At 47.1% G+C, this 27,466-nt stretch overlaps 1 protein-coding gene across 15 annotated transcripts in view; it reads right to left on the reverse strand.

Moving 5' to 3' along the window:
• The window catches only part of dtnba (dystrobrevin, beta a), a 694,100-nt gene that overhangs the window by 238,960 nt on the left and 427,674 nt on the right, over positions 1-27,466 (reverse strand). The window lies entirely within an intron of this gene.

The raw sequence follows: 27,466 nt of genomic DNA on the forward strand, positions 1-27,466 counted from the left end.
GAGCAGGCTCGAGGGGCCAAGTGGCCTCTTCCTGCTCCTATTTCTTATGTTCTTATATTTTAACTACATCAAAGGAAAATGTCAAAATGACGTATCTATTTCCCAAATCCTCTGAAAACAGATTATCTACGTAAATAGTTTGCAATTGTTTACCCCAGAACTACTTCCCTTAAACAAAACTTCCTTTACCTACTGTTATCTTTAGCAAAAGGACTCGCTACTCCTATTTTATTACCCCACATCTATTTCATTACACAAGCATTTTACATATCAGAAGACAAGCCATGCTTTCTCCTCATGACACTTCAATGTCATCCTGTTTATATTGGAAAGCCTAACAACGCATTCCTTTTACGACACTTCGATGCCATCCTGTTTAACAAAGACGTTCGACTGTTAAACTTTTAACTCAAGAAGTCCAACATACATCTCCCCAGAATGTCTAACAGTTGGCTTAAATGAACAGTTGAGCCAAGAGATGAGGTTTATCTTAGAAATGCTTGTTCTTGCCTTTTTTAATATATTCCTTTTTTAATTTCAAGTTCTCATTCCAGAAAGAAAAGTCTGTTTAATTTTTTTCCAGCTTTAGTATTAAAACTTCATAAAATAATTGGTAGAACAAGAGACAAGTCTGTTTTTTACTCATCTAGTGTGAAGAGAAACATTATTGTGTAACACTTCCCCAAACAAGGATCATTTGCTTCAATTTGGACCAGTAGCCACCCTCTCCTTCCATCTAGTCCTGGTGTTAGTTTTCAATCTGCTGTGACTGAAAGGGAGAAACAGTCTTCCACTGATGTAACTTATTGCTACAAGTAAGCACTAACATCAGCTTCCCAAAAAGGAATTGCACCAAGTCTTCAACAGTTCTCAGTGTTAGCTAAGGGATGATTTATAATTTTCCCCAGAGACTGCACATCTTTGCTTGAAGCTAGACCTGTCACTTGCAAATTTTAGTTGCAGCTATGACGATATAACTCACAATTTGAAGAATAAAATCAGATGAATCACATGAAAATCACACTGCCCATTCATAGACAATTTACAAGAATGAATTGTACAGTGGTTGCTATTCATTCCAAAAAAAGACCGAGAAAATACAAAGAGCAGCAGAGTTTTTGATAATATACCACTATGGGATCAATGAACTCATAATCTGATTTAATGTTTTTAGACTTAATCTAAACCAATATGCAGGATGTTGCTTTTAAGATGTGACCAGCTGTCCTGCTACTCCGCATCAGTCATGAGGTTGGGTCAACTTAGACCCCATTTGTTTTAATCCACTTAACGGAGTAGAATAAAAAATATAAATTCAGCACATTCCGGGCAAAAAGTTCCTTAAAAACTATGGGGGAAAAATTCAGTTGATTTGCGCCTCCCGTTAGCGCCCAAAGAAGGCGCTAACGGGACGCAAAGCAACTAGCGCCTTGGCGTGGCGCCACCAACACCTCTCATGAAATTCAGCGGGAGGTTAGTGGCGCCGGTAACCGTTAGTGCCCCACGGCGATGACGTCATTGCCGTGTGCAGCGCCCCACTCACGATCTTCGGTAGTGCCCCCTGACTTACCGCTGGACGCTATGTCCAAGAGGGTCAGAGGGGGCCTAGCTGCGGCCGGGGCAGCGCAAATTAAAGGGGATGTGCCGGGCGGCCATTTTTGTTGCTGGCTGCCTGCCAGCACCTGCCCCCATTGCAGTCCCCGGCCTTCTGTGCAGCCCCCCCCTCCCCCGCCCCGCGGGGTGTCGGCTGTGCTCCGTGAGCCCGTCACTTCTCTTGAATGCCGGGCTCTTTTGCCGGCACTCCGATCCCTGGTGGCCCAGCTAGGCCCCGGGTTGCGCTGCGCAAGGCCCCTCCCCTTTAATAAGGGGAGGAAGGCCTGCAGTACTGCGGCACAGCGCTGTGATGTTCACTCACAGCGCCCCAAGAGGGAGGGCGGGGCGCTACCAGTGAATTTCAGGCGCGGGGGCACTGATTTTTCCCAGCAAAGTTAGCGCCTCAAAGGGGGTGTGACCCAATTTTTTCCCCTATGTTAATCTGTCTGGATAAGTGTGCGAAAAAAAACAAATGAAGCACATTCCAGGCTCCTAACTGGCATGAGTTGAAAAGAGCTCACTGTATTTTATACTGTTATGATGAAACGTTACTGTACATATGCTATCTGATCTTGAGGAAATCCACTGTATCTGTGTCCCACCCATTCACTTCAAACAATTCTAGTTTTTAATAATAACAAGGAAAATCATGAGGCAAAAGTATCATTGTGGATGGGCATTTGTTCATAAAGCTATTCCATCATATATAAGTTTTAAAAATGTCTTTAAATCATTTATCCTCAGCACTCTAAATTTCCATTTGAGAATCAGTTATACCATAGATATGCTGTGGAACTATTGGAAAGAGAGGTTAGTACAGCCCTTCAGCTTGCCTGCTACAAAGAATGGAGTTTCTATTTGATAGTCTCATATTGGGTGGTTTCTCTCTCCAAAGACTCCAGCAATTATTACCAATAAAGATCCATTTAAAAAAAGACATTATAAATCCTTTAAAATGCTTCATTAGTGGAGTTAGATGTCAATATATCCACATTTCCCACACTGTTTTATCGTGATTGCAGTAATATACTGTATAAATACCTTTCCTCTCCACCTGTTTGACAAGTTACATGTTCTTTGTGAAATCTGCAGTGAATGTGCACAATTTGAGTCCGACAGATGCAGCATTGAATTGCCTGCTTCCATTAGCCAACCTCAAGGCAATTTAAAGCAGGCTGAGAGTACAATGAATACAGGTCAATCCACTGCACATAGGCGTCCTGACAAGCAATACCCAGCAGCTTCGCATTTTATATTTAATGGAGAATTCTTCTCAAACGAAAAATCAGATTACAATGCAACAGGAATGCTTCCTAAACTGTAGATGTATTCTAGAGAAATGGTAAAAATGAGATCGTGACATTTTGCCAGGGAGAGTAAGAGAGTGCAACAGGGGTGTTGAGAAACTAATTCTGGCAAGGAATTTGTTGGATCTCTACCAACCTCTTAACAAGTGATGTGCAGATATCAAAGGGTTTGCAGAGTTGTCTGCATCCAGTTCACACTGCTGGGCTGACAACTCTATCATCACAGATACTATCAGAGAAAATGAATGAAAGCTTATTGGCTTAAAACTGATGGTTCAATGACTAAATGCACCTTGTGGTAAGGCACTGAACCATTTCGATCAGGATTTGATGCCTGTTCTGTCGTTGAGCTGAGCTGAGCTGAGCTAGCATAGTGGTGGGGGTACTCCAGTTAGCTTTAGTGGCCTTGTGCTTGAGAGGAGGAGAAGAGAAATCAGTGACCGTGCATGAAAGTGCACATGTGGAAGAACTGGTCAGTCATCCAACACTCTGTCTTAAGCTGCCATACGAAGAATGGACACTTGGATAAAGGAGCAGGGGGCTGCCTGCACCTATGGCATCGTAGTACCCCAGTATGACACACCATCCTCAGAAGAGATGGGGAGATAAAGAATACTCATTAATTTTCTTTTGCCTGTCTGCATAGAATCTTAAACAAAACCAGCTGTTGGTGGATTACCGTAGAACAGATTCACAACTTGTAATGGGGAAGGCCAGCAATTATTTTTACAAGGAAACACTTTGCAGGTGAGAAAAACAAGAATCATTAAAAAAAATGAACTGTCACGTCATATTTCTGTTACTGTAAAGGAACTCTGTGACAACACACTTCAAGTGAAACCGCAGCAGCGACAGATACCAGTGGGCACCTGAATATATATATATTTTTATAAAGGTGCTGAAAATCTGAAAGAAAAACATAAAGGGCAGGAAGTACACAGCAGGTCTGTCAGCATCTGAAAAGAGAAAAGGTGAGTTAGTACTCTATTCTACACCCTTCACCAGAACCGTCACCTGATTACTGCTCTACATCCAAAACATTTTTGCATCTTTTCTCCTTTAAGATGCTGACATATGTGTTGTGTATTTCCAGCAATTTTTCATTGAAATATAATGTGCCAGCAAATTTCAGTCTGAAGAAGCTGTTTTGTTTATGTCACCTAGACCGATTTTCTTCTTGTCTGTGAGCTTCAGAACTCCACACCTTGTGTAGCCAAATTCACTCCTTATTTTATCAGCAATGACAAAAGCGTACAAAAATCTTATTCAAATCCCCAAAACTATAACTGGATCTGCAGTTAAATTTATTTTGCAAATTATTATCTCTATTAATTATATCTGTCCTGAAAGATCATCTAAACCCCACGCCGCTGATGCTAGCGGAACGATTTAAATTTTACGACAGAAGGCAGCTACAGCATGAAAGCAATGCTGAATATTTGCTGGAATTGCGTAAATTAGCGAAATATTGCCAGTTTGGAACGGGACTGACAGATGCACTACGAGACAAATTTGTGTGTGGTTTATTTAAACAGGATACACAAAAGCGACTGCTCGAGGAGAATGAGCTGACGCTTGAGAAGGCGGTCACTATGGCAGCAGCACACGAAGCCGCAGCGAGAGGCACGGCAGTAATGCAGCTACGGTCACCGGAGCTCAGTGCACACAAATTGGGTGTGAGTTCTGGCAAATGTTATCGTTGTGGAAAGACAACGCATGATCAGAACCAGTGTTGGTTTAAAAACCAAGAATGTAGAACTTGTGGTAGGCTTGGACATATAGCTAGAGTATGCAGGTCAGGGAAGAAGACCAGCAACAAGAAGTCACCGCAAGGGAAATACGCAAAGATACACAAGGTGGCCGAACAGGAGTCCGATTCAGACGCAAGCAGTATTGAACTGGCTAGCTTAAGGGTACTCAACGTTGGTAAGGGTGCAGACCTCCAGACAATTTGGGTTACTCTTCAGATAGAAGGAGTCCAAGTAAAAATGGAATTGGACACTGGATCGGCATTGTCGGTCATGAATAAGAAAGATTACAGAAGGTTATTCCAACATATTCCCCTACAGGATACGGAGATTATATTGACAACCTACACGGGGCAGAGAGTGTACCCCATCGGGACAATAAAGGTTGCAGTGGCCAACAAGGGCGAAGGAAGTCAAATAATGGACTTATATGTGCTACCGGAGGGAGGTCCACCACTACTAGGCCGGGAGTGGTTTAGAAACATAAATATGGACTGGCATTCGCTAAAAGCCATAAAGAGTGAGAACTCGGTGCAGATAATCAGCCCAGACTCTAGAACTGATGATGGTAAGACCAACCCATGTGCAAAAGACAAAGTTTCAGCACAGAATTCCACTGAGCAACAACAACATAGTTTAACAGAGAATTCTGAGTCTGTCAAGTCTACTGATATGCACATTTTTGAGGGACACTGGGCTCGAACTCAACTCCATTTCAAACTACAACAGCAATTAGAACAAATGATTCGCCGTTTTGAGCAAGAGATGAATGAAATAAAAAAGTTCTTTGTTACAGAGTGGGAGAATCTGGAAAGTCAACAGAAGCAACTGATGGAGAAAATGGAGCAGGAGCACACCAACCATCTGCGCGAGGAGGCCGAACGAATCAAAGCTGATTCAGGTTCTGAAGGTGCGTGCCATAATCTGGTGTCAGAAGAGTTAACGGTCAGCCAACTCCTTCATATGCTGAGGGACAAGACTCTGAAATGGGAAAAACTTGAACACGAGCTGCGATCTTCAAAGGAAAAGGGTTCGGAGCTCTCAAAAGTCATTGAGATGGCTGATGTGACGACACAGACTGAAACGACTGCAACAGAGCAGCCATTGGATGCCAAAAGTACGCTGACTCACGTCAATGTAGAACAACAGACCGCTGAAACAGCTGCTCCGGTAGAGGGATTGCATAGTCCGATCAATCAATCTCCAAAGGAAGTTGAAGTATTAAAATCACAAATGAGGTCACTAGTAAACGACTTGCTGAAAGCCCAGAAAAAGCTGGATGCAGAGGTACACATGAAGAAGTCTCTTCAGGAAAGATGTCTGGATTTGGAACAAGAGCTGGCTAACGTCCAGCTGGGTATGGAGGAAATAGACGACCCTCTCACTGGTCTAGCTCAGGACAACACCGAATATTACCATGACCTGGTGGACGACACCGAATATTACGATGTCCTGTCCTGCCCAGCTTGTAACTTCGACTCCCAAAGTGCAGAAATCATGGAGGAGCACCAAAAGTCTACGGAACATCGGGAGAAGCTGGCTCTACGACGGAAACAGGAGGAAGAGAAGGAGGAACTGCGCATGCAGCTGGCAGCTGTGGCAGCTGACAATGGAGCCCAGAGAGTCTCCAAGAAGCAGAAAAGGAAAAGTAAAAACAGAAGATGACCCATCTGAACCATTATCACCTCTACCAGATCACACACGTGGTCCCTCCGAACAGAGCCAAATCAGTTCGGAAGTTCAAGCTGTTAAATCCATGAAAGGACTATTGAATGAGTAACGTGAACCGACTACACCACAGAGATTGAATCTGTGAACTGTTTTCCGCAGAGACTGAATCTGTGATATGTTACGTTAAACATGAAGTTATATATGTATATATGTTATTACGTTATGTTAAATGGGGGGGATGACTATAAAGCTAAGAAGGGAGGAGTGTTGTGTATGTAACCTGTTCCACCTTAAGAGAGCTTAAGCCTGTTCCACCTTAAGAGATGTACTACTTTCTCAGGCTGCTGTAGACGTAATACCGGGGGTGAACACACCGGTATATAAGCACTGTGCAGTAATCTTGTATTCAGTATAGTCCCTACCTCCAACCAGTAAAGACCTGTTTTTATTGTTACTCATTAGTCTGTTTTAATTAACTAAATAATTCACAGACTTAACAATGATGAAGAATCATTTTCTATACATTTACAACCACAGCATGAAAACTTTCATACGGCCAGATACTTGCCAATCTTCAATTTCTGATTTTATTTTCTGAAGAGTAAATTAATTCTACACATCTTCTGGCTTCAGCTTTTTAATCCAGAAGATCTTTTTTATGGGGTGGGGTTGGGTGGGGTGGGGGGGAAGGAGAGGAGGAGCTGGCATCCTGATTAACTAAAATAATATCTTACAGTTAGTGATGATAGCATTTGATTGTTTGATTGTTTGAATTTACCTTTAAATGCTAAAGTATTTAAAAGTTACTAACATTGAATAACTAAAATAACCCAAGCAATGCAAAATCAAGATTTGTCATTTTTTTTAAAAAACAGTCAAGTTTGTTAACAGCCTCAATAAGTTACACTTCTGCAGTGAGCGATAAAAATCACCAAGTAATGCATCCGAAGGGTTAAAATCCTGCCTCTCCTGAAAAAGTTGTTGCAGGTGAAGCACAGTACTCCTCAATCTATCCTTCCTAATCCTTCACAGAAATTATAGACATCCCTCATCAGTTTACTTCATACACACAATAAAGGAGCCTGTGTTTCTGAAACATACTATTCACTGCAGGCACAATCGCCGAGCTTGTACCAAACAGAATGTCTGTTTCAAGCAGAACCCCAAACTCTGACCTCTAGATACCTGCATTAGTCACTGATTACATAGAGTACATTAAAAATTAACTAGAAGCCTCCAAACACAACTGGAGTTTGCGGAATGCAATACTCACCACCTCTTCCCTTAAGTCTGCCAGACAACGACTATATAAATGATTCCTTTAATTAAATTCTGGCTGGAATCTATGCAGGTAGGCAATTACGTGCATGCAGTTTGTCGAGATCAGAAAGAAGCAAACAGCTATGAAGGAGGCTTGGTTCCAGCTTCATCTAAATGAAAGTCTCTACTTCCCATTGGCTGCTAGCAGAACAAACCTTAGAGATTCATTCTAGTACGGGTCATGTGATAACCTATCATCGCCTGCCTGGCAGCTGATACAGTGCTGGCATAGCAAAGAACATTACAGCCCTCCAGCAGTAATCAGTCTCTGCCAGCTCTCTATTTGTGTGCGTGTACATGAGTGAATGAATGCATTTTACCGTCAAAATGTGCTGATTCTCTTACATGCCCAATGTGCACTCAAACCCTGCTGGAACAGAACTTATTAACTCCAGAACAGTACAGTAGCAGCTCTGTCAACTGTTGTTCAAAGGGCTGGCAGTAAAGCCAGAACCTAAATATTTCAAAGGGCAATGACCTGAAAACTGTTAAATGTCGGACGTGGCAGCTATTTACTTTTGCTGTCTGGCGCTTTAGTTATTTTGCCTTCTGAAAGAGGTATTTGAGACTAGATATAATATAATGTTAAATCTAAATGCATCACATTTCTAGGATGATTCATACAAAAAAATGCTATTTTAACATATGGAAAAAAAATGCAAATCTGAGAGTAATTACAAGGTGGTAATTAGCTAACAGTGTGAAATTAACGAGTGTGAAATTAGGACAATTTTTAAGCATTATCTGAGATGAGATTAGTGGCAGGGTAATTAAGAATAATATATACAGCTCATATTCAACATGTTAGGATATTTGTGCTTTAGGTTGGGCCTGTTTTTTATGCAGACAGGGAGGGGCCATCGACATGAACTGTTCAAGTGTTTCACGTCATTGATGTATGATGTCGAAACATAAGTAAGCAAACAATGAGAAAGGCCATCCAGCCACATGTAGAATTATAATGCAAGTATTGCAAACTTTTGAGAAATATTTTACAGCTGATAACCTGGAGATTCTACGCCCACATTAACAGTAACTGCATATATTGACACATACAAGAGCAACTCCCCTACTTTCCATCCAAAAGAAATCTTCAAACAGTAGCAGACGGTAGAAAGAGCTCTATCTTCAAACATCAGCAGATCCCAATCGCTAACAGAATTCTGCAGAAGCTCTCATTACAACACAAGTTCTGACTCTTCATTTAACTGCATAATTCTGCTTATTTCAGTCACACAATGGTACCAGGATTTATTATTTAATGATGGTGGAAACATAACTCAAGTCGGAGGCGGTCAAAGAGCATTTTTTGAACAGTTTATCAATTTTGTAATGTTATCTTAAGAGTTTGTGGCTTCCCCAGATAGCGAGATATATTGGTCCTGAAATTGCGGTCAGCGGCGTAGCTACACCCCTGACCTCCAAACGAAATCTGCACTTACTTGGTGCGAGGCCCCAAACGAAAACTTGCTTTGAAATGCACAGAGTTGTGCGCAGCGTAGTGGCCCACGGGTCCCGGGGCACTCCGAGGTGAGTAAGCGTACCTGGTACATGTAGGGCGGTGCTCCTTTCACCAGCCAATCAGGAAACAGAAATCTCTGATGCCTGACATCAATCAAATTTTAACTTAAACGGTGCAAAGATTTATTTGAAAAGTGCAGTACTTGGCTTTAAAAAGCACAGGGAATACTTTGAAGTACAGTTTTTTACTGGAAGACTCTGCAAGATTAAAACAAATTTAAACATCTCATCCATCAAACCGAGCCTTTACAGCTGCCTGGTAGGTTGATACACAGGGCTTTTGTGTGTTAGTTTTTAATTATTTATACATTTTTATTATTCCCCCTCACCTTATGCTGTGCAAACAGGCTCATGTGCCTGTTTGCACCAGCTGTAAAATTTTCCAACATAATTGCTGCGCAGTTTGTGGGGAATTAGCCCAACTTTCCGACAGCAATGAGAACTGGCAGTCACAGCGGATAATCTGTCTAGTCGGAACTTGACAGATCGCAAGTTCGGGATTTAGTGCATGTGTCAAAGGCGGTATGCCGTCTTACTCTGTTAATACACCGTCATACTGACCGCAAATTCTGTCCCATTAGTTTTCACACACCATCACTGTTACACAAAAACACTATGGCAGCGATTTTGTCTACCTGGGCGGCTTCAAGGCGGGAGAGGGCGACGGCAGGGGACGACCCCGCTGCTGCGTTGATTCCGGCGAAAAAGATATTCCCCCTGATGTGCCTCGTTAGGCCCGCCCTGCGCGTTTTCCAGCTCAATTAAAAGGTGCGGATCTGGTGACATCACCGGATGACGCGATTCTTGCCGACATATTTAAAGGGGCCATGGCCCAATTTGCTGTCACTTGCAATTTCAGACAATTCAGTACTGGCAGTGTGTGCCGGTCTGAAGTATGAGCTCCCAGCGCCAAAGAGCAGCACCTCGCTTCTCTGATGACTCCTTCCATCATCTTGTGGAGGGAGTGAGAGCACATAGGGAGTTTCTCTTCCCTATGGACGGTAGGAAAAGGCCTCCCCAGCAGACGAAGGCAGCGTGGCTGCAGATAGCGCAGGAGGTAACAGGGATGTCAGTGGTGGTTCGCACCTGGGTGCAGTGTCGGATGAGGTTCAATGATTGCCTAAGATCAGGAAAAGTGAGTGTAAAACCTTGATGCTGCTGTGCCTGTCATCACATCCCCACCACTCACCCATTACTCACCCCGACATCCCTTGGACCTTCATTTATCCCTCTATCTCTATCTACATTATCAGATCCCCATCTTACTATGCACCCTTCACACTCAGCTTCATCATAATGTAATGACAGCAACTAACAACACAAAAGGAGGCAACTTGGTATTGGCAAACCACTCCATCAAAGTCTTCTTGTAAAGCTCTATCCCATTCCATTCCTTACACACATTCCATCACTCTCACTCAACCTTCTCTTCTTTCCCTCCTTGCAGGAAAAGATAGCCCACAATAAGAGGGAGAGGGAGAGAATGGGAGGAGGCCCTCAACAAGACATGGCCTTTCTGACCACTGCAGAGGCAACAGCACTGCAGACTGCTGGAGTGGTGGACCTGCCGGAAGTGGGGGACGGAGAGAGGGGCTCATTAGAAGAAGCTGGTGGCAGAATTATTTTCCATACGCTTGCATGCCTTTCATCAGTCACTCATATGGAGTCTGATGTCAACAGAAAATGAATGCTCATCAGGTGGATAATAGTATGTGTCTGCAGTCGACATCTCGTATATCTAACTGATATCTTCACTCTCCCACAGGTCCATCAAGATCTCCCCTCACTATCCAGGAGCAAGAGCAAGCAGACTCCTCAGAGGAGCCTCCTGCCTCTGAGGGCGCAGCATCACCTCAGACAATGCAACCCAGCACCAGCGCAGAGTCGCACACCTCGGTGGGTTTATTGCGAGGTAGAGTAATGTTGTCACCTGGTGTCTCACACAGCACATGTGAGTAAGAGGAGATGGTGGAGACAGTGACAGCACTGGAGACTCCTCGTTGGAGGGTGCAGGACGCTCCCAGCTATGCTCAGCTGCATGCAGACGCTGAGCCTCGGGGGCCACCCAGAAAGAGGGCGATCCTGGAGCTGTAGGAACAAGTGCAGGAGGCTCTGACAGGTTCTGCGACAACGGTGACTGCGAGTGTGCAGAGAATGGAGGAGTCCTTCATGAGCACCACCGTGGCGCACTCACTGGCAACTATAGCTTCCTCTATGGATAGGACGGCCACCTGCACCAGTCTCATGAGAACATGGTTTCACTCCAAAATAAATGGTCATCTATGGAGGATAGAAACCAGAGGCTCATAGACGTCCTTTGTAGGAGGGATGACAGTATAGATGTGGGCCCTCATGGCCCCTATGAAGTGCAGCAAGGTGCTCTCCAGCTACTTGCTTATAGGGAAGGGCAGGTGGCCCATGAGAGGGATGATGGTGGGAGGGAACATGGAAATGGGGGTTCCTCTCCAAGCGCTCAGACTTCCACCCACTTGCTAACCCCTTGGTCAGAGCCCCAGATGCCTCCCTGGACAGTGATGGCCAAGTCTGCCCCTGCAGAGTCGCAGACTGTGGCGGGGCCCTCACAGGCTCCAAAACCCAGAGGACGACCGCCAAAGGCATCTAAGCAGGCGCAGCAGGGAGGTGAGGAAGCTGCCTCTACCTCTGCTGAAGCCACAGGGGTAGCACCACGTAGAAGCACCCAGAAAAGATAAATCCCGCACAAATAGTCACAAGGGTAGTCACTCAGGTGTCTTTTTCATTATCACTGTCATCTTTATATGAAATAGTTGTAATAAATCACTTATTTGTCACACTTTGCAGTCGTTGCCAAATGTGTGTGCTCAAATGGAAGTGGCAGAGTGAACGGTCAGGGCTCATTTCACATCCAGTAATGGTGGCGAGAGTGAAAACAAGGGACTAGTCATTGTTTGACTGCTTTATGGTGTTGATGTGGGGTAATGCCAACCTGTGACCGCCTGTTACAGCCACATGTCTGAGCTGCATAAAGTTAGATAAATCTGGCAGTGATTAGGGCATCCCTGGCGTGACGGGCAGCAATGTGCTCACGTACTGGTCGCAATGGCACCACCGGCTCCTCCAGGTCTTCGTCATCCTAGTTTTCAACCTCAGGGTGCCCCTCCTCATCCTCCTCCTCCTCTTCCGATGAGGCTGTGCACTCTGCGCCGTTTTCCTCATCCAGTGCTAATCTTTGCTGCTGCGATATGTTGTGCAGGGCATAGCAGACCACGACTGTTCTGGAGACCCTGGCTGGTGAATACTGAAGGGCCCCTCCAGATCTGTCGAGGCATCTGAAGCACATTTTCAGCAAGCCTATTGTTTGTTCTATGACACTTCTCGTCCAGATTTGGCTTTGATTATATCATCCCTCAGCCTCGTTTGTTGGCCTCCTCAAAGGTGTCATGAGTCACGTCTTCAGGGGATAGCCCTTGTCTCCAAGCAACCAGCCAGAAAGACTGTTTGATGGAGCAAAGAGCTGAGGGACGGTGGAATGGCGCAGGATGCAAGAGTCATGGCAGCTGCCAGGGAACTTGGCGCACACATGGATGATAATCTTCCTACGGTTGCAGACCAGCTGCACGTTGAGGGAGTGGAAGCCCTTGTGGTTAACAAATACTACTGGGTTCTGATGAGGTGCCCTGATGGCCACATGTGTGCAGTCGATGATGCCCTGCACCCGTGGGAAACCAGCTAGAATGGCAAAGCCGAGCGCCCGCTCAGTAACACTGGCTTCATCAGAAGCAAAGTTGATATAATTGGCTGACTTGTCAAAGAGGGTGTCAGTGACCTGTGTGATGCATCTGTGGGCGGCCAACTGCGAGATGCCGCAAATGTCTGCTGCAGATCCCTGGAAGGAGCCTGAGGTGAAGAAGTTGAGGGCGCTGGTGACTTTGACAGCCAATGGGAAGGGGTGTCCATCCGCTCCTCTGGGCTGCAGGTCTTGCTCCAGCAATCCGCAAATGTCGGTGACCACCTGGTGCGATAGTCTGAGCCTCCTTTGGCACTGCTGCTCCGTCATGTTGAGGAAGCTCATCCTCTGCCTGTATACTCTGTGTTGGGAGTATCGCCCTCCGCCCTGTGCAGCATCAGCTGGTTCAGGAGAAGGGTGGCACACTTCTTGTTGCTGCTGCTGGTGTGGCTGGTTCTGCTGCTGCTGCGGGCGATCGTCATCAGATTCTGAGGACCAAAGTGAGAGAGAATAAATTGTGCCCATTCTGATGTTTCAGATGGCAGCTGAAGTTGATATGACAGAAGCAATCTGTTACTGGTGAGATATGATGTTCCAAGGAAGTGACAGTGAATAAAGAGTTTACTCCAAACATTTCCAAACTGTATAAAGCTGAAAAGTATCTTCCAAATACTGAAGGCTTCAGCTTCTGAGATTGGAACGTCACCAGCTGTGAAATGGTAGCTTTTATAACGCTTTTGCAGCTGTCACCTATTCAAAGCAATGGAGAGTTGTTCAAAGCCCGACATACTTACCTGGCATGATCCCTGAGCAAAGCGAACCTCGTGAAAAAGTTGAAAAAATGATTAGTAACTGGAAAAATGTTGATTAAATACCTTTAACCACCCTCGGAAGTATTTCAATTGAATGACCCACCACTTAGTACCGGGTCTGCAAAGCGCAGGCAGAGCCGGCACTTGGGAAACATACAAGGAGCCGGGTTCAGAGTGGGATTCGTCCCGCTGTCAATCTTTTTGATTTTGACGGCAGGGCTGCCTCTGAACCCACCCTCTGAGTGTCGGCAAAATCCAGCCCTATTTATGAGAAGTAGACTGGAAGCTGGAGAAGCATTGTGGAGACTTGAAAAGACAGCTAAATGAGACCAGGACAGTAGCAAGGCGCTGGGCTCCCAGAGTGAGCTACTGTACATCTACTGCAGTGGCTCATGTATATGGTCTCCTTACTTTCAATTTCTGAGCAGTACCTAAATTATTCATTTGGTACATAAACACATATTTTAAGTATCAAGACAAATATGTTAAAATTAATTTTGACAAACCTAAACCTTGCTTTAAAAATTCTCAAATTTTCTTAAAATGCATATGATCAATTAAACATCAAGTCAATGCATCACTCAGTGTGACAGAAAAGTATGAAAACTGTAATGTCATAAATTCTAAAGAAATCCAGTGTTGGCATCAGACTCTTAAGCAATACTTTTTATTCATTCTCAAAGTGAAAGGTTAAGGCCTAGAAATTCAGTTGGGCGCGCCAGCCGTTAGCGCCTTAGGAGTAGATGATCTCGAGCGCTAGGCGCTTAGCGCCCGGGCGCAGCGCGATCTGCGCCTCGCCCCAACTTCAGTACACATTTAGCGCCGGCGCAAAGTCTTAGCGCGCGCCCTGCTGCGCGCGCAGATCATGACGTCATTTACTAGTGCAACGCCCTTTGTGCGCCCCGAACCCGAACTTCACTCGCGCCGGGCCATTGTGCGCCGGGCGGCCCGAACGACTGTGAAGTGGAACGGTACACAGCCGAGGCGGGCCGCGGGGAGCGCTAAATAAAGGGCACTTACCCTGCACTATAAAGGCCAGCCATTTTGCAGCATTCACTCTTGTGCAACGGTTTTTTGGAGAGAGACCAAGGAGGAGAGCTTACTGGTTTGGACCAACACTAGGACAGGTATTTTTGGCTCAGGCCAGAGCTTAGCAATTATCTTTGCCTTCATTGAGAGCTCAGTGTTTGCCAGCATATAATGGGGGCTGCATTGGGTGCCAACGCTGACTTTCAGCCTTATGCCAGAAGGGCTTACAGACGCCGTGAGAGAGTGGCAGCCCTGGCTAGACGCAGAGGGGGCAACAGGCGTCGCCAACTGAGGCCTTACCCACCCAGGGTATACCGCCAGCAGTCCTCCTATCTGACCATGTCTGCCGCGATGTGTGTAAGGAGGCTGCGATTCAGAAGGGAGGTGGTTGCAAACATCTGCCAGCTGCTTCAGAGAGATCTGCAGCCACAGCTGATGCGCAGGACGTCTCTGTCGGTGGCAGTGAAGGTGACGGTGGCTCTCAACTTCTATGCCACCGGCTCCTTCCAATCCGCTGCTGGGGACATCACTAACATCTCCCAGTTCGCCGTGCATTGCTGCATCCGCCAGGTGACCGAAGCCCTTTTCAGAAGGAGACATCAATTCATCTCCTTCCCCATGACCCTGGACAAGCAGCAGCAGCATGCAGTGGGATTTGCAAGAATAGCGGGCTTCCCCATGGTGCAGGGCGCCATTGACTGCACACATGTGGCTTTGCGGGCACCTCTGCAGCATGCCGAGGATTACCGCAACTGGAAGGGTTACCATTCCCTCAACGTACAGCTGGTGTGTGACCACAGGCAGCGCATCCTAGCTGTCAATGCCCGCTTTCCAGGCAGCAGCCACGATGCCTTTATCCTGCGACAGACAACTGTGGCTGACATGTTCCAGGCACAGCCTCACCCAAGAGGATGGCTTATCGGAGACAAAGGCTATCCTTTGTGTACCTGGCTCATGACCCCGCTCCGCGCGCCCACGACCCCTGCTGAAGAGGCATACAACGAGAGCCATCAAGCGACTAGGAACATCATAGAACAAACAATCGGCGTCCTCAAGCAACGGTTCCGCTGTCTCGATCGATCCGGGGGAGCCCTCCAGTATTCGCAGGAGCGAGTCTCCCAATTCGTCGTCGTTTGCTGCATGCTGCACAGCCTGGCTATCCGCAGGACTCAGGCACTGCCACCTCACGTTGGACCCCCACCTCAGGAGGAGGAGCAGGAGGAGCATGAGGAGGAGGAGGACGAGGAGTACCAGCCCAGGAGGGAGGCAGAAGGTCCAAGGGCCGCCCGTCGGCGGCTTATTGAATGTCACTTCTAGGCCCCCTGTCAGGGAATGGCTTGTGCCAATGAAAGAACATGATTGCAGCCGCTCCGCAAGCCCTCAGCCGGTTAAGGCAACAAACACTTCAAAGATCAAACATGGACAATGTTAATAAATAAAATGCTTTATTGTACAAACTCAGGGCCCTTCCCACATGAAAACCAAAAACAGACGAAACCCCCAAAAAACACTCAAACACATTACTCGCTCCCACAACCTGGAGAGGATTAACAAAACAGTGCAACTAAAATGGCCGTCATCCTCGGCCTTCGTAAAAAACAAACATCACATCCTCGGCCTCAAAAAACAAACATCCAATTCTCGGCCTCAAAAAACAAACATCCAATTCTCGGCCTCAAAAAACAAACATCCAATTCTCGGCCTCAAAAAACAAACATCCAATTCTCGGCCTCAAAAAACAAACATCCAATTCTCGGCCTCAAAAAACAAACACAACTGGCCACACATTCGACTTTTTGGCCCGCTAGGGCGATGCCTTGGCCATCTTTGTGTGGCCCCTGCCCGCCCTGCTGCTGCTCCTCAAAGTAAGGCCATTGGCTGCTGCAAGGCTGGGGGCAGGCTCCAGAGGGGCACATGTCGTGACGGCAGATGCCCTTGGGGGTCAGCCTAGTCGAGGTCTGGCCGTCGAGCGGGCGGCTGTTGAATGCTGCAGCTGTGGCTGGCCAGCATCAGTCGCTGCAGCAGCTCCTGGCAGCTCCACTGGGGGAGTGGCAGTGGCGGCTGGAGGAATGGGGGCAAGCTGGCGGATGGAAGGTGCTCGCTGGTCGCCTGAGACACTGGCACTCGCCCGGGCCAGCACTGCAGCATGCGCACCAATCTGCCGAGGGACAGACCGCTGCGCTGCTGCAGCGCACCGGGTGCCCTGGCGATGCCTGGCTGACACAGCGAGTGTGGCAGCAGTGAGTGCCCGTGTTGACCTGTTCAGTGACCTCATCAGAGCACCCAGTGACTGCACGGCACCACTGATCAGCTGCCCACTCGCTGCCTGAGCTGCCCCGAATGCCGCCCGACTCGCTGCCTGATCTGCCCCGAATGCCGCCCGACTCGCTGCCTGCTCTGCCCCGAATTCCGCCAAACTGATGGCCTGTGAGGCCCCGACGTCGGTGACACTCCGAGAGAGGGACTCGATGACCTCAGGCAACCGTGCCACTACCCCCATGAGCTCCGTGTGCCGGCGCTCCGAGTCCGCGGACAAGTCCTCGAGGTGTTCCATCTCCTCGGCGAAGACCATCTCCGGACCGGAGGCCGGACTCTCCCTCTGGGGAGAAGGCCGCCGAGCTGGCCGACCCTTCCTGCGTTGCTGGACGCCGCTGGGCCCAGCAATTGGACTCCCCTCCGACCCTTCCCCCCTCTGGGGAGAAGGCCGCCGAGCTGGCACCCCCCTCCCGCGTTTCTGCAGGCCGCAGGTCCCATGAGCTCCCCTCCCCTCCGACACTTCCGCCACGCTGCCCTCCAGGGAAGACGTGTCCCCTACATTGGCCTGGGTTGCCACGGCTGAGGGTTCCCCTGATGGGCCGCCTTCCTCTTGCTCCTCCTCCTCCTCCTCTTCTGAGGGGCTGTCACTGGCAAGTTCAGGGACCTCCTCCTCACCATCTGAAAGCAGGAAGGCACAAGAGTAGCTTTAGAGTGAGGAGAGGGCGTCAGCGAGGGATGCATGAGTGGTGGCATTCAGCGCATTGGTCGGACAGTGGCAAAGGATGTAGATCTGATGCGCAAGTGGGACGAGAGAGGTCCAAACGTTGATGTCTTTACCATTGGTGCCCAGAACAGGGTCGGCATCTCCACATGCAACGGGGCCAATCACCCGGCCACCCATGATGCGCTCCACGTGATGTTGCAGCTCGGTGAGCGGCTGGATCTGGGGTCGGCCTCCCCCGGTCGCAGTCCGGCTCTTCCTATTATTGGCCAGCTTGGCCTGCAAGAGAAAGGACGGCCTCTAAGTACAGTGTGTCGCCCTGATCTTGTGTGCACTGCCCCCCATGGTGGAATAGCCTGGCCAGTGTGTCGCCCTGATCTTGTGTGCACTGCCTCCCATGGTGGAATAGCCTGGCCAGTGTGTCGCCCTGATCTTGTGTGCACTGCCTCCCATGGTGGAATAGCCTGGCCAGTGTGTCGCCCTGATCTTGTGTGCACTGCCTCCCATGGTGGAATAGCTTGGCCAGTGTGTTAAGTGCAGAATGTGCAATTGATGTTCATGCCTGTCCCATAGCTGCTGGATGAGGGCTGGCCATTAGGGCTTTCAGGTCCCTTTGCCCATAATGTGAGGTGCACATGCAAGGATGAGGAGGTCACTGGAAAGGGTACTCACCCTGACAATCCGCGTGAGGTCATTAAACTTTTTGCGGCATTGGACACTGGTCCTGGGGACCTCGCTGTTGGCTGACACCTTGCTGGCGACATGCCTCCAGGCTCTCTGGTAGGCGCGGACCGGCGCCTTCCTGCCATTGTCCGGGTACAAAATATGGCGCCTCTTCTCCACACCACCAACCAGCACACTCAGATCACGCTCTGAGAAGCGCTGCGCTCGTTCACGGGCGTTCTGCATGGCTTCAGGCACTATTTGTGTCCAGCAGCAGTGTTCAGGCCTAGCTGGAGGGCTCCACTATCCAGGGCGTGGCAGCAGACAAAGTCGACCCTTCCCCCTTAAGAACTGGCCGGTGCCAGGGTGTCTGCTGTCAATCACGAGATGGCCGCACCTGCGCTGCGCCCGGCCTCGGCGCTCTCGCTCAGCACCTCCGGCTTAGCGCCTAAAGAGAGGCGTCCAGCGCCAGTTTTAGCGCTCGAGCAAACTCTTAGGGCGAAGCTAATGAATATCGGAGAAGTGGCCTCGATTTGGCGGCGGGCGCAAACTTTAGCAGCCGCCCGACTTTACCGCCCCAAAAGTGGCTGCAATGAATTTCTAGGCCTAAGTTCTGTAGGCAGACCTTGTGCTTCTAATGAACCAAAATTTGACCTTCTACTTGAAATATCTAAGATTTGCATGCTGCAGGGTGAACAAACAATCCTTACGCCACTGAGGTACGATCTAGAAATAGTGCAGCTTGCCCACTATGTCTTCTAGATTTCTCCAATTTGATGGAAAACACAATAATCAGAGCATACACTTCAGGCTAAAAATACTTATCAAGTATATAAAAAAGTAAAATTATATGCAGTCCCCAGCGCTTATAGTGGGCACTCGACTATACCAGGCAATTAACGCTCACCATTTTTCATCACCATAGAAGTTAATTACAAAGACAGCACTTACAACAAACTAAGTGTGCCAGCTATTTCAGGCAGACTCAACTGTTGAATAAGCTCTTCGCATCTCGTTAATGTGCAATTAGCTGAATTACTGAATCCCCTGAATTGACCGATTTAAAAGCTCGGCTGATTTCAGGCAAAGTTAGGCTCTTCAGCTGCTGTTCTATAAACTCTTTGTACCTCATTAAGGTGCTGTTACCGTGGTTACTGATATGTGAATCTGTTAATCAGCCCTCAGCATAACACAATCTGTTAGGGTTCTATCGCTCACCTCAAAGCGGGTAAATTGCGTTAACACCAGCTATATCTGCAACACCATGACTATATGTGATGGGGACTGGATTACCAAAAGAGATAAATCAATAGATTACACAGGATTTAACTTTACACCATCTGTTCCAAAACAACAAAAGTTATGAAATGTCAGAAGCCTTCTTCAGCAACCTTTGGGCATGAGCCCATGGAGTGCGTATTAGCCCTGAGCTCGTAATACAGAACAGTGAATTGGAAAGCTCGGTAATATAGGACTCTAGTCTTGTTCTATTTCTCTCATTTCTTCAATATCCAAAGGAGAGATAATGGAAGGTAGAGGTATTCTTCACAATTAATCAAAGTGGTGCAATTTTTTTTTGCAGTGACAGACATGGGGCAAATGGAATTACAGATGTAAACAACATCAACAAGCGTAGCCTAGCCAAACAGGGTTTAACTTACAACAACAACTTGCATTTATATAGCACCTTTAACATAGCAAAATGTCCCAGGCTCTTCACAGGAGTGTTATAAGACAAAATTTGACACTGAGAAACAGAAGGACATATTAGGGCAGATGACCAAAAACTTGGTCAAAGAGGTAGGTTTTATGGCGTGTCTTAAAGGAGGAAAGAGGAGTGGAGAGGTGGAGAGGTTTAGGAAGGGAATTCCAGAACTTAGGGCCTCGGCAGCTGAAGGCACGGCGAGCAATGGTGGAGTGGTTAAAATCTGGAATGCGCAAGAGGCCAGAATTGGAGGAGCGTGGCTATCTCGGAGGGTTGTAGGGTGGAAGGAGGTTACAGAGATAGGGAGGGGCGAGGCCATAGAGGGATTTGAAAATAAGATTGAGAATTTTTAAATCGAGGCGTTGTTTAACTGGGAGCCAATGTAGTTTAGCGAGCACAGGGTGATGGGTGAACGGGACTTGGCACGAGTTAGGATGTGGCCAGCATAGTTTTGGATGACCTTAAGTTTATGTCGGGTGGAAGATGGGAGGCCAGCCGGGAGAACATTGGAATAGTTAAGTCTAGAGGTAACAAAGGCACGGAGGAGAGTTTCAGCAGATGAGCTGAGGCAGGGGTAGAGTCTGGCGACGTTACGGAGGTGGAAGTAGGCTGTCTTAGTTATGGTGTGGATATGTGGTCTGAAGCACATGCAACACCAAGGTTGCGAACAGTCTGGTTGAGCCTCGGACAGTTGCCAGGGAGAGGGAAGGAATCGGTAGATGGGGAACAGAGTTTGATTAGATTTAGATCCACTGGTAGGACAAACATTACAAATAACAACGCTAAAGAACATAAGAATTAGGAGCAGAAGTAGGCCATACAGCCCCTCGAGCCTGCTCTGATTCTTTCTTACACACCAAGACATGCTGATAACAGAAGTACAGTTTTAAATTGCTTACTTACTTCGCCTAGTTACAAAGTCTTTTTAAAAGGTAAAATCTAGAATTTCTTCTGAATTGAAACTGGACAAATTCTCGAATCTAGTGCAGCCAATAACAACTGTAAATGAAGGTTAGTTCAATTTAGAGCTTCTATGGAAACACAGTGCATTCAATTTCCCCACTGCAAATGTACAAATGCACTGTGATATCATGAGTACCTCCTGACCAAAGTGGCTCCCCGTCTCATGATCTTTGTGCCTCGGAAGACTCCAGCAGGCTGTGTCACCACTGCTGGTATTTGGGCAACCTGGTCCTGTATCCTGCCACCAACCACCCTCTGGGTGAAAAAGTTCTTCCTCACATCCCCTCTAAACCTCCTGCCCCTTACCTTGAGTCTATGCCCCCTTGTTATTGACCCCTCAGGAAAAAGTTCCTTTCTATCTACCCTATCTATGCTCCTCATAATTTTGTATATCTCAATCAGGTCCCCCCTCAGCCTTCTCTGCTCCAAGGAAAACAACCCCAGCCTGTCCAGTCTTTCTCTCCAGAAGGTCCCTCAAGGCGTGGTCAAAGCATCCTGGATGTATTACTTGACTGGTCTGGAGGGCTCTCGGTCAGGGTGGGGGTGGGGGGAGGGAGTTGGATGTGGATAGCCCTGACGCTGCCACTTACTCCAGGTAGCGCGACATAGTGTGAAATATCTCTAGGATAGCAGAGGGCCAGTGCCATCTGTATCAGGTCCTCCAAGGTGGGCTTCAGTACCTCCATGCAAGTAGGATGCTCACCTAGCATCCTTATTTTTAAGGAAGGACCACAGAGATCTGATACTGCAGGCTCAGGAGCCAGGGGCTGACTGCAGTGGTGCCCCTGCACCGCTCTAACAGATGCAACTTTCACCTCTGACTCCTTGGCACCCTGAAGGCAATCAAGGAAGGAGTGCCATAGATATACTGCAGAGAAGGGTGAAGGGGAGTAGGTAGCTTATCTTGGCTACTCTGCTGGTATTAAACTTTTTCCTGCATTGCAGAAGAGTCCTGGGGGTCTAAGGGGTGGTACTCACTGCCATAGTCACTTCCCTCCACAAAGTGCAGACCACATTCTTGACAGGTCTCTAGCCTTAAACCCCAATTAAGACATCCCTCCTGATCCATATGTCTGTTATGAGGACAACAGGTCTAAGTCTCTGAAGACTGTCGTTAGTTTTTTTGATCTGGCTTCCATGCGTGTAGCCCAGGTTGCCCTGCTTCCTTCAATGCTGTTAATACCCTAGGTTTTATATCCCGCTGCAGCACCAGGTTTTAGTCTCCCTCCCTCCAGGTGTTTTCTGCCCACACTTCAATCTGTTCTCTGCTAATTTTGGGGCCTAATTCCTGCCCCCTTCATGATTATTCAACCTCCGCGCCCCCCGCCGCCAACCTGGCATTTCTAAGATGTTGCAAGTTGTCTTTACACACCACTGTCTATTTAAATTACCCACTATTTAATCTTTTCCTCATCTACATGTCACCCCTTGCCAAAATATCTGCAATAGCGTCAGCTTCCACATGTGTGCTGACAAAACCCAGCTCTACCTGCCCACCTCCACCCTCGACTTCACAGGATTAATTAAAAATAAAACATGATTAAAAAATACAGTAATTCAACTGACCACAATGATACCACGCACTACCGGTCAGCAAGTGTGATGTATGACATGGGTCTCACAAGCGAGTCTCCACACAGTGATTTTCCCATATTTGTACAGCTGCTGGAGGAGGTGCACCCCAAAAGGAGGGAGAAAATATCCGAGGGAAGTACTGGCAGATAGTTCCTAAAGCACTCGCTAATCACAGAATGGTACTTGCAGTAGCCAGGAAGGAGATCACTGCCAATGCTATTAATCAAGAATAGTGAGCAGATAAAAGGGTGGAAGAAAAACAACTATTTTTTAAAGTTATAATTCCAAAACTGCACTTTGTCCTCTGTGTCCAGGACTAGAACTAGAACTTGCAACATTTCGCTTTGAAGTCAAAATGCAGGATTTAATTTTCCAAAAGTGCTAAAAAAGAGTTGTGTTTTAAAAAAAATCCTTTTGTTTAGTTCCTTCTTTCTGCTGTCATCATGTAGTCCTGGAGCTTCCTATAGCTACTCCAATATCGCAGTGTGGCAGCACTCAAGTGTGATTAGCCGAGTTGAAATGGCACCCGAGGCTGAGGTTCACACTTCGCTCACACTGTGAGAGTCCAATGATTGACTGCTGAAGCTACCCGTCGTTCATTTTAATTCCCACTCCTACGATCTGGGAATTACATTTTTCTGGGGTCTTGGAATACAAAACCTGTATATATGCAGTACCTTTAACACTGACCTACATAAACAGTAACTGTACTTGAAAAATAATGTATTTATTGTGAAGTGTCTTGGAATGTCTCGTGGATGTGATACAGCAATATATAAATGAAGATTTTGAAATATTAAGTGACGATGAAGGGATGGTGATATATGTCCAAGTCAGGATGGGTTTGACTTGGAGGTGATGCTGTTCCCATGATCTAGCTGCTTTTGCCCTGTGGTAGAGGTCACAGGACTAGGTAGTGTGGTTGAAGTAAGCTTGTTGAGTTGCTGCAATGCATCCTGTAGATCATACAGAAGCCACAATGTGCCAATGAGGTGGATTAGAGTCCAGCGACAGAAGTGTTGATCAAGTATAAAGTGTTGTCCTGGGCGGTGTTGAGCTTCTTAACTGTTTTTGCAGCTGCATCATTCAAGGTGAGTGGTGAGTACTCCATCACATTCTTGACTTAAACCTTGTAGATGGTGGAGAAGTTTTGAGGGGTCAGGATGTGCACCACTTATCAGAGTGCCCAGCCATTGCCCTGTTCTTATAGCCATGCTATTGATACGGCTGGTTTAGTTAAAATTCTGGTCAATGGTGATCCTCAGTATGTTGATTGTGAGGGATTCGACGATGGTGGTATGGTTGAAAGTCAGAGGGCGGTGGTTTGGAAATGGTCACTGCCTGGCAGGGATTATGCAGGGCAAATATTACATGCCGCTTATCAGTCTAAGCCTGGATGTTGTCCAGGTACTGTTGAAGGCTGGCTTCTAAATGTCATTTTGTTGCCAGTTGTTCCTTCTGAAGTGGAAAAAGGGGGCATTTGAGCAAGGTCAGGTTGAGAATATAAGTGAAAAAGAAAATAAGAGGGGCAAAGAGAGAGTATGAGAATAGATTGGCAGCTAACATAAAAAGTAATTTAAAAGTCTTCTATAGGCACATATAAATAATAAATGGGTAGTAAGAGGAGGGGTGGAGCCAAATAGGGACTAAAATGGAAACCTATGCATGGAGGCAGAGGGCATGGCTGAGGTACTAAATCAGTACTTTGCATCTGTCGTCACCAAGGAAGAAGATGCTGTCAAATTCATAGTGAAAGAGGAGGTAGTGGAGATACTGGATGAGATAATAAAAATTGATAAACAGGAGGTACAGGAAACTTTGTGCTATCCGGCACCCATGGGACCGAGCTGCTGCTGTTGCCTGAAAACTGCCGTACTCTCCAGAGTTAATGTTGAGAGATACGAAGATTCTTATCTCCGTATTTGACAACAAACACTGTTGCTTAGCAACAGCTTCTAAACACTCGGGTGTGGCCCTAAAGCTCTGTAGCTGAAGCTGCTGCTATAGCTACAGACCTTGCACAGCTTGACTGTTCAAACAAAGCAAAAAAACCAAACAAAAAGAATAAAAAAGGGCTGCTGATTTTTGCCGGTGGCTCCAGATTGCCGGATAGCTCACCTCCGGATAGCACAAAGTTTCCTGTACTAGAAAGGCTGTCTGTACTTAAAGTTGATAAGACACCAGGACCGGATGGGATGCATCCTAGGATGCTGAGGGAGGTCAAGGAGGAAATTGCAGAGGTACTGGCCGTAATCTTACAATCCTCCTTAGTTACAGGAGTGGTGCCAGTAGACTGGAGAATTGCAAATGTTACACCCTTGTTCAAAAATGGATGTAAGGACAAACCCAGCAAATACAGGCCAGTCAGTTTAACCTTGGTAATGGGGAAGCTAATAGAAACGATAATCAGGAACAAAGTTAAGTCACTTTGTCAAGTGTGGATTAATTAAGGAAAGCCAGTACGGATTTGTTTAATTAACTTGATTGAGTTTTTTGATGAGGTAACAGAGAGGTTTGATGAGGGCAATGCAGTTGACGTAGTGTACATGAACTTCGAAAAGGCGTTTGATAAAGTGCCACCTAATAGGCTTGCCAACAAAGTTGAAGCCCATGGAATAAAAGGGACAGTGGCAACATGGATACGAAATCGGCTAAGTGACAGGCAACAGAGAGTAGTGGTGAACAGTTGTTTTTCGGACTGGAGGAAGGTATACAGTGGTGTTCCCCACGGGTCGGTACTAGGACCACTGCTTTTCTTGATATATATTAATGACTTGGACTTGGGAGTACAGGGCACAATTTCAAAATTTGCAGATGACACAAAAAAAGTGCGAAGTGATACATTTTGGTAGGAAGAATGAGGAGAGGCAATATAAACTAAAAGGATACAATTCTAAAGCGGGTGCATGAACAGAGAGACCTGGGGGTATATGTGCATAAATCATTGAAGGTGGCAGAGCAGGTTGAGAAAGTGGTAAAAAGGCATACGGGATCCTGGGCTTCATAAAGAGAGGCATAGCGTACAAAAGCAAGGAAGTTATGATGAACCTTTATAAAACACTGGTTCAGCCTCAACTGGAGTATTGTGTCCAATTCTGGGCACCGCACTTTAGGAAGGATGTGAAGGTCTTAGAAAGGCTGAAAAAAAGATTTACGAGAATAATTCAAGGGATGAGGGACTTCAGTTACGTGGGTAGATGAGAGAAGCTGGGGTTGTTCTCTTTAGAGCAGAGGCGAGGTGAGAGTGACTGCCCTTGACATCAAGGCAGCATTTGACCGACTAACGGGAGGAGGAGGCTCCATGAATATCCCCATCCTCAATGATGGTGGAGCCCAGCACGCGAGTGCAAAAGACAAGGCTGAAGTGTTTGTAACCATCTTCAGCCAGAAGTGCAGAGTGGATGATCCATATCGGCCTCCTCCTGAGATCCCCATCAGCACAGAAGCCAGTCTTCAGCCAATTCGATTCACTCCGGTGATATCAAGAAACGGCTCAGTGCACTGGATACAGCAAAGGCTATGGGCCTCGACAACATCCTGGCTATCGTGCTGAAAACTTGTGCTCCAGAGCTAGCCGTGCCTCTAGAGGCCTCTAGCCTCTGTTCCAGTACAGCTACAACACTGGCATCCACCCGACAATGTGGAAAACTGCCCAGGTATGTCCTGTCCACAAATAGCAGGACAAATCCAATCCAGCCAGTTAGCGCCCAGCAGCCTACAGCAAAGTGATGGAAGGTGTCGTCGACAGTGCTATCAAGTGGCACTTACTCACCAATAACCTGCTCACTGATGCTCAGTTTTGGTTCTGCCAGGACCACTTGACTCCCGACTGCATTACAGCCTTAGTCCAAACATGGACAACAGAGCTGAATTCTAGAGGTGAAGTGAGAGTGACTGACCTTGACATCAGGGCAGCATTTGACAGAGTGTGGCATCAAGGAGCCCTAGTAAAACTGAAGTCAATGGGAATCAGGGGGAAAACTCTCCATTAGCTGGAGTCATACCTAGCACAAAGGAAAATGGTTGAGGTGGTTGGTCATCTCAGCCCCAGGACATCGCTGCAGGTGTTCCTCAGGGCAGTGTCCTAGGCCCAACCATCTTCAGCTGCTTCATCAATGACCTTCCCACCAATATAAGGTCAGAAATGGGGATGTTCACCGATGACTGCACAATGTTCAGTGCCATTCGCAACTCCTCAGATAATGAAGCTGTCTATGCCCGCATGCAACAAGACCTGGACGACATTCAGGCTTGGGCTGATAAGTGGCAGGTAACATTCGCGCCACACAAGTGCCAGGCAGTGACCATCTCCAATAAGCGAGAGTCTAACCACAGCCCCTTGACATTCAATGGCATTACCATTGCCGAGTCCCCCACCATCAACATCCTGGGGGTCACCATTGACCAGAAACTTAATTGGACCAGCCACATAAATACTGTGGCAATAAGAGGTCAGAGGCTAGGTATTCTGTGGCGGTTGTCTCACCTCCTGACTCACCAAAGCCTTTCCACCATCTACAATGCACAAGTAAGGAGTGTGATGGAATACTCTCCACTTGCCTGGACGAGTGCAGCTCCAACAACACTCAAGAAGCTCGACACCATCCAGGACAAAGCAGCCCGCTTGATTGGCACCCCATCCACCACCTTAAATGTTCACTCCCTCCACCACCGGTATACCGTGGCTGCAGTGTGTACCATCTACAAGATGCACTGCAGCAACTCACCAAGGCTTCTTTGGCAGCACCTCCCAAACCTGTGACCTCTACCACCTAGAAGGACAAGGGCAGCAGGCGCATGGGACCACCACCTCCAAGTTCACCCACCATCCTGATTGGAAGTATATCGCTGTTCCTTCATCGTCGCTGGGTCAAAA

The sequence above is a fragment of the Somniosus microcephalus genome, chromosome 9 (genome assembly GCF_052327205.1).
Source record: "Somniosus microcephalus isolate GS21.2 chromosome 9, FLI_Smic_1.0, whole genome shotgun sequence".
NCBI classification, from domain to species: domain Eukaryota; kingdom Metazoa; phylum Chordata; class Chondrichthyes; order Squaliformes; family Somniosidae; genus Somniosus; species Somniosus microcephalus.